Consider the following 6,175-nt stretch of genomic DNA (forward strand, 5'->3'; position numbering starts at 1 on the left):
CCATGCTTCTACCCAGGTCAAGTTACGGGGAAAACCGTGGGGCCTCATTACTGTCATGCACGTAATAGATAGTTAATGCTGTGACCGTGATGGAAGACAACACTAATTGTATCGGCATCAAAAATTAGCTCGCAATTTTCATTAATTTGACGGAATTTGTTTTCACAGTGAATGTACTTTTTGTCAGGATCTGATGAGCTTGGATTGTGTCTAACTCTTGACCGGGAATCTCCGACGAGTCCAGCGTGTAATCCACGGCGAAAGGCCCTGTACAGCGCTATTTGTAAGTGCTTTTTATTCTAATAGTCCGTGAGAGACGTTATGATTGGTTATTTTTGTGTTCGAAGTCATGTTTATTTCATTTTCGCTGTTAAAATATGGCTGTCTTCTTGGCGGTAGATGTGTGCTGTAGTAAAGTCCTCCCAGTAGGTCCAAAGCTGAATGCCACAGAGTGTTGAGTTAGTCCTTATTTGCCAAGATTCGGCTTGTTGGGTGCGAGTGGAGTGTCAGTTACGTCACTGCGATATGTGAATGTATTTGCCAGGAATTATCTTTACTCAACGAGTTTTTTTGTTATGTGACTGATTTATTTTAAATTCTTGATTCATTCAAATGTCATGTTCTGTTCAACTGTCATGTTCTTTCGTATAACAGGGTATTTATTGGACTGTTAATTTAGTAGTACATTTGACACTGGTTAGCTGAAGAGGGAGGCTAGCGGTTTGATTTTTAACTTGTAAATAATATGGAGGTAATATGGGTACATTTATGACTACATATTTCTGTGCCGCAAATACCGTAAGTCTTAAAACATTCTTTTTTTTTGTTTTCAAATCAACATAGAAATATAGGTGTGAACTTAAATGGCAAGTTTGTAATTATCAGTTCTTAAAAACACCTGAAAAAAAAAAATTTTAAAGTCTTGTTGGGGCACGCGTGTCAAAGAAAATTGAAGCAAAAAAAAACATTTTATTTTACAGAAATATTGATGGCGCGAGGTGCCTTGCAATTAAGTCAGTAGTCACCTCCTTTCAACTGCTTTTCTCTTGGCATTCGGGCGTGTGGAGGAAAGGTGGATCGGCTTCACCTTCACGTTGAGGTGGAAAGAACGAATGACCATCTCGTTGAGGTGGAAAGAGCAAATTACCATTCTGTCATGTCATGGACTTTGCCCGCATAATTTGAAATCAATCTTTTGCCGTCAATATTGCTCTGAACATTTTTTTTTCGCATAAAATTCTTTTGACACGCGCGTCCCAACCAAACTGCTTAAAATAATTTTTTTTTAGAGGCCCTTTAAAGCTAGATGAAGCGTTGAGGGTCACTATGATGTTGCAAGAGTAGGCCTAAGCAATTTATAAATTCACCTTCCTACTATTTGAAAAAAAAGAAAAAAAGAGCTCTAAATTTGACCTTGCAATGCATGTGCCTGCACCTGCATTCAGAGTGGCGCAACCAGTTCATTCACATGCACCAAGAAATTTAGAGCGCACATCTATTGTGCAGCTAGCTGCATGATGAAGTGGCACACATGAACAGCTTGCTGACTATCTAGTAGTGTCGGTTGTGGCAGAGCTTAAGCAGGCCATAATGCATTCTTTGTTTTGACATGTGGCACATTTATCAATTATTTTAACTCTTGCGAATCACAACCTGTGTGTTCTTGGGTTGGGCTACTTTTATATATATATATGTATATATATATTTTTTTATAGAATTTTTGCATTTTAGTGTGTATAATTTTTTTATTTTTTTATTAAGGTTAAATGGTACTTTATAGCAAATTAGCTCCTTGTAGAGCTGAAATTACATTTAGTCAATGGTCTCCCCAAACTAAGATGTTATATGCCTTTGCTAGCTTTTTTTTTTTTTTGTAAAGGTGTAAAATAAACTATTGTATACGGCAGCCAGCTCTGAAACACAATAGATTGTTCACACTAATTAATCTATAAAAACTTGGACGATTCCACTTGGACAAATCCAGTTGCTAAGAAATTGCATTCATCCTACCCTTCGGGAAAGTCTGTATAAATATAGAGCTATGTCTTTCGCCACTGTGGGCAGAGGCCAGCTAAATTGCTACCGTTTGGAAGGTGGAGGGGTGATGTGCAGGGAAGCTAAGCCATATTCCTCTCTCCCATATTGTCTGCTATAATTGTTTCAAATATTAAAAAAAAAGGGGGGGGGGCAACTACCCCCTCCCCTTGCACCCTTGTCCCGATGCCACTGGCAGGGGGTAATAACTTGGGGATGCCATAAATAAATGCAACCACTTACGGCTGCCATTGCATACAAAGGAGAAAATAGAGAGAGAGGGAGAGCGATGTGGATTATCTTTCTCTTAGGTATTCATGTCAGAAGGGGTACTAATGGTTTTGGATGGTTGTGGCTGAGCGAGATAGCCATGAGTGCTGCCTAAGTGTTTGGTTCGGACTCTTGTTCAATCGGCAAAAAAGCAAGTCCCAGTCAACTATTCAAGTATATCCTATGAATGGCTCCTGGGATTTTCGAAAATGGTCTATTGTCTTGCAAATGAGTGTGCTGGTATTAACTAAGGACACTTAGCAAGCTGTTTACTCATTTTTAATATTGCTGACTTTACATTAAAGCTGGTGAACTTTCAGCTTTCTGCAATGCATAGTTTTTTTTATTAGGTCCAAAAAAGTTGGGTATATCTTTCTTGATTGGATTCTGCATTATTGTGATCATTCAGCTGTGTTGAATGAAACATATGAGTTTCTTATCCCAGCCTTGATATTTATTTTTATGCAGTCGGGGGGTGGTGGTCATTGCCTTGATTTCATAGTGTTTTGGCATAGAATTTTAGGAATTATTGCCACATAAGAATACACTTACCATCAGAAAACTAAGCAACTTCATTCTTTGCAGCTCCTGCCATGGAGGTGGTAAAGAGCCTGGCAGCCCTGCTGAAGGATTCACCAGCTTCTCTCATTGAGAAGGTATGGTATACCATTCTGATATAATTTCTAACCTCTTAAACGAAGTGAAAACTGGCTCACATATCAATTTCAGTATGCATGGTAACTCAGAACCCTGCTCGCAGGTACCTGTGAAGCAAAAGCAGCCAGGGAGGCTGTTCTCGCTGGGGGAGGAGGAGGAGGTGGGGAGGGGGAGGTATAAAGAGAGAGAGAGAGAGAGGAGAGAAAGAGAGAGGAAGAAAGAAGGAGAAAGAAACGTTTGTTATTTTTTCTCTCTCTCTCTTTCTCTCTCTCTCTCTTCAAATGACCCGGCTTTCTACGAGTCTTTCTTCTTCTTCTCTTTCTTGCTGAAGAAACCCCGTGAGCTGGTGGACGACCCAACCCAACCCAACCCAACCCAGCCCAGCCCAACCCAACCCAACCCAACCCAACCTAACCCAACCCAACCTAACCCAACCTATCCAACATTCTTCTCTCCCTCTCTCTCTCTCTCTTCCCCCCCCTTCTTTACCCCCCCAGTACCCTTCCCTCCTCCTCCTTGGAGAATTCCCCCCCACCCCCCCCCCGGGGGGGGGGGGGGGCGTCAGACTAAGAGCAGCCTCTCTGGCATCTCGTAGAAAAAAGAAACCTGCAGTTTAACAGAGATTCATCATCACCAACTCGAAGAACACACAAAAAGCATTGAAAGAAATCAGAAGAGTAGCTTTAAAAAGATGAAGTTGTTTAAAAACTTGGTTTGCCAAAAAAATTTAAGAAATATTATAGTGTGACTAAATATCGTGAAGGAGATGTTCAAACACTTGCTCTGCACCTGTTGCTGGGCTGACAGGCAGTATTGGTCTTATGCCTTCAGCCTCTATAAAAGATGCTCTAATAAAGCAACAAGCAACAGTGTTTTATATAGGCATGTATTCAGTCATGGGTAAGTTACTTTTAAAAAGTAATTCGTTACAGTTACAGTTACTTTCACAAAAAAGTAACGAAGTTACCGTTACAGTTACCGCAACAAAAAAGTAACTCGTTACAGTTACAGTTACTTTCAAAAAGTAACGACGTTACTTTCAGTTACTTTTCTATAACACAAAAATTAATGAAAAACTAATGTTCGAAAGAAAAAAATATAGACACGAATCAGTCGGGCTTTCATCATAGCGGTAAATTCAAACTTAATTTAGCTGAAGAATTAGTCAATATTATGAAAAGAATAAAGACAAAAATTTAACTGGATGTGTTTTCTCAGATTTGAACACGAAGACTTGTTGTCGGACTTAATATTAACTCAAACTTAATTCAAACTTAATAATTTAGCTGGAAAATTAGTCAATATTATGAAAAGAATAAAGACAAAAATTGAACTGAATGTGTTTTCTCAGATTTGAACACGAAGACTTGTTGTCGGAGTGCTCCTTGTTGCAAGGTTTGCATACTGCGGTCAAATAGTTAGCAACCAACTTCACCACAGAAAAATACTCTGTACGCCGGCCATGCTTGTTCTTCTGTTCTGTTCTCATCAACATCCCTATCCTTGTAGCACTAGCACATTGCTGGCTCGTTGACGGTTGCGCTGTGTTTGTGGACTCCTTTGATATATTTCAGTTCGTACCTGGCAAACCAGAAACGAGCCCTGCGCAAACAACAGTAAATTTTGCCTCCACCATTGAAACTACGCCGGAGTAATGGCGCAAATCAAAATACGAAACATGCGCAGTGCCGAGTAGCGGCGCTAATCAAAATACGAAACATACGAAGTTCCCTCCGCGTGTATTGTTGTTTCACGGTTGATTCACCCGATTAAAATGCGTGCGCAGAAAAGAAAAAACCGCAACAGAGGTAGTGCTTCAATATACTAAGATGAAAGTGTTCAGTCACAAAGTACAAGCAAGTGCGTAAAGATAACTACATTCTTCTTTTTTTTTTCTTCATCAAATCTACACGTGGCTATATTCGGATAGTGACTCGCGAGAAAGAACGTATTCTCAAGTTTGTGCAAGGCCAACTGACACTCAAAACGACGGAACAGACACTTTGGAAAGTGCAAGGAATAGCTAGATTATACTCGTTTAATGATATAATATTCACAAAGAAATGAAAAGTAACGACAAAAGTAACTTCGTTACTTTCATCGTTACCTCAGAAAAAAGTAATAGAACTACAGTTACAAGTTACATTCTATAAAAGTAACTCGTTACAGTTACAAGTTACCGAAAAAGTAACGAAGTTACAGTAACGCGTTACTACTAACGCGTTACTACCCAAGACTGCATGTATTACCTCAGCAGACTCCGAGCATATCGAGATACATACAATAAAATACAAATAAGCCTGTCGTGCTTATTTGGTAATTCTGGCAATTTATAAAGACAATGTGGTGTGAAGTGGGGAAAGTTTAGGCTTCAATCTTTGAGCTAGTTGAAAGGCCAAAATTATAGCAAAAGGCAGGATATGGTGTTGTTGCTCTTATTGTGTGCTGGTGTAACATAAACAAATATTTTCATTTACAAATTGTCACTTTACTGAAGTGTCCCTTTAATGGTGTGCTACTTGATGTGCTATTTGCATTGTGTTGTATTTTTCTGGGCCCACGAGGGGGCCACATATATTGTCGCGCATGATGTGGTGGCCGAGTGGGCACCACTCCTGGGTCTCATGCAGAGGTCCTGGGTTTGAATCCGGGGACCACTGCAGTTGCTTAATTACTCGAAAAACCCGTGGTTCTAGAAATTTGCTCACAGTGCTCAATGCTCAATGATTTGTGTTGTAATGGTCTCATATATTGAACCGCCTCTACAGAGGTCAGGGAATTTCACCTGAAATTGTCAGGGAAAATCCGGAAAAGTTGGGGAATTTCAAAATAATAATTTGCTAGACACCCTGAAATTGCTCTAATTACCCCGAGGAGACTGAGTAGACTTTCTTTGGTAATTATCTTCCTTTCAAATACTACAAATTACCCATGTTTCTTCTTCACAGGAGGAGGATCATGTCCAGTCAGCCTTCCCTGTGATGCAAGTCAGGGGAGGGGCCTCAAGTTCACCACTCACAGTGGTGCTGGAGGACTGCTCCTTCGAGGTAACGGACATTGTGGCCGGTATTGCGCTCATTCTTGCGCTATACTGGGTCTATGACATTTCCTGCTGTCCAAAAGCATCCTGGTCACTTGCTGTGATTGGCAACTTCATTGACTTGACCTACAAGACCAAGTCATTCTTGGTACTAGATTTAATTTAAAAACTGGA

At 40.1% G+C, this 6,175-nt stretch overlaps 1 long non-coding RNA gene across 1 annotated transcript; it reads left to right on the plus strand.

The window, feature by feature from the left end:
- Positions 1-243: 243 nt before the first annotated feature.
- LOC115310565 lies at positions 244-5,927 on the plus strand. Its single transcript, XR_006078466.1, has 3 exons — positions 244-283; positions 2,890-2,960; positions 5,910-5,927. It is a non-coding gene; the product is annotated as an uncharacterized LOC115310565 (long non-coding RNA).
- The last annotated feature ends 248 nt before the right edge of the window (positions 5,928-6,175 follow it).

Source organism: Ixodes scapularis, unplaced genomic scaffold (assembly GCF_016920785.2).
Source record: "Ixodes scapularis isolate PalLabHiFi unplaced genomic scaffold, ASM1692078v2 PGA_scaffold6__148_contigs__length_123643588, whole genome shotgun sequence".
NCBI lineage: Eukaryota > Metazoa > Arthropoda > Arachnida > Ixodida > Ixodidae > Ixodes > Ixodes scapularis.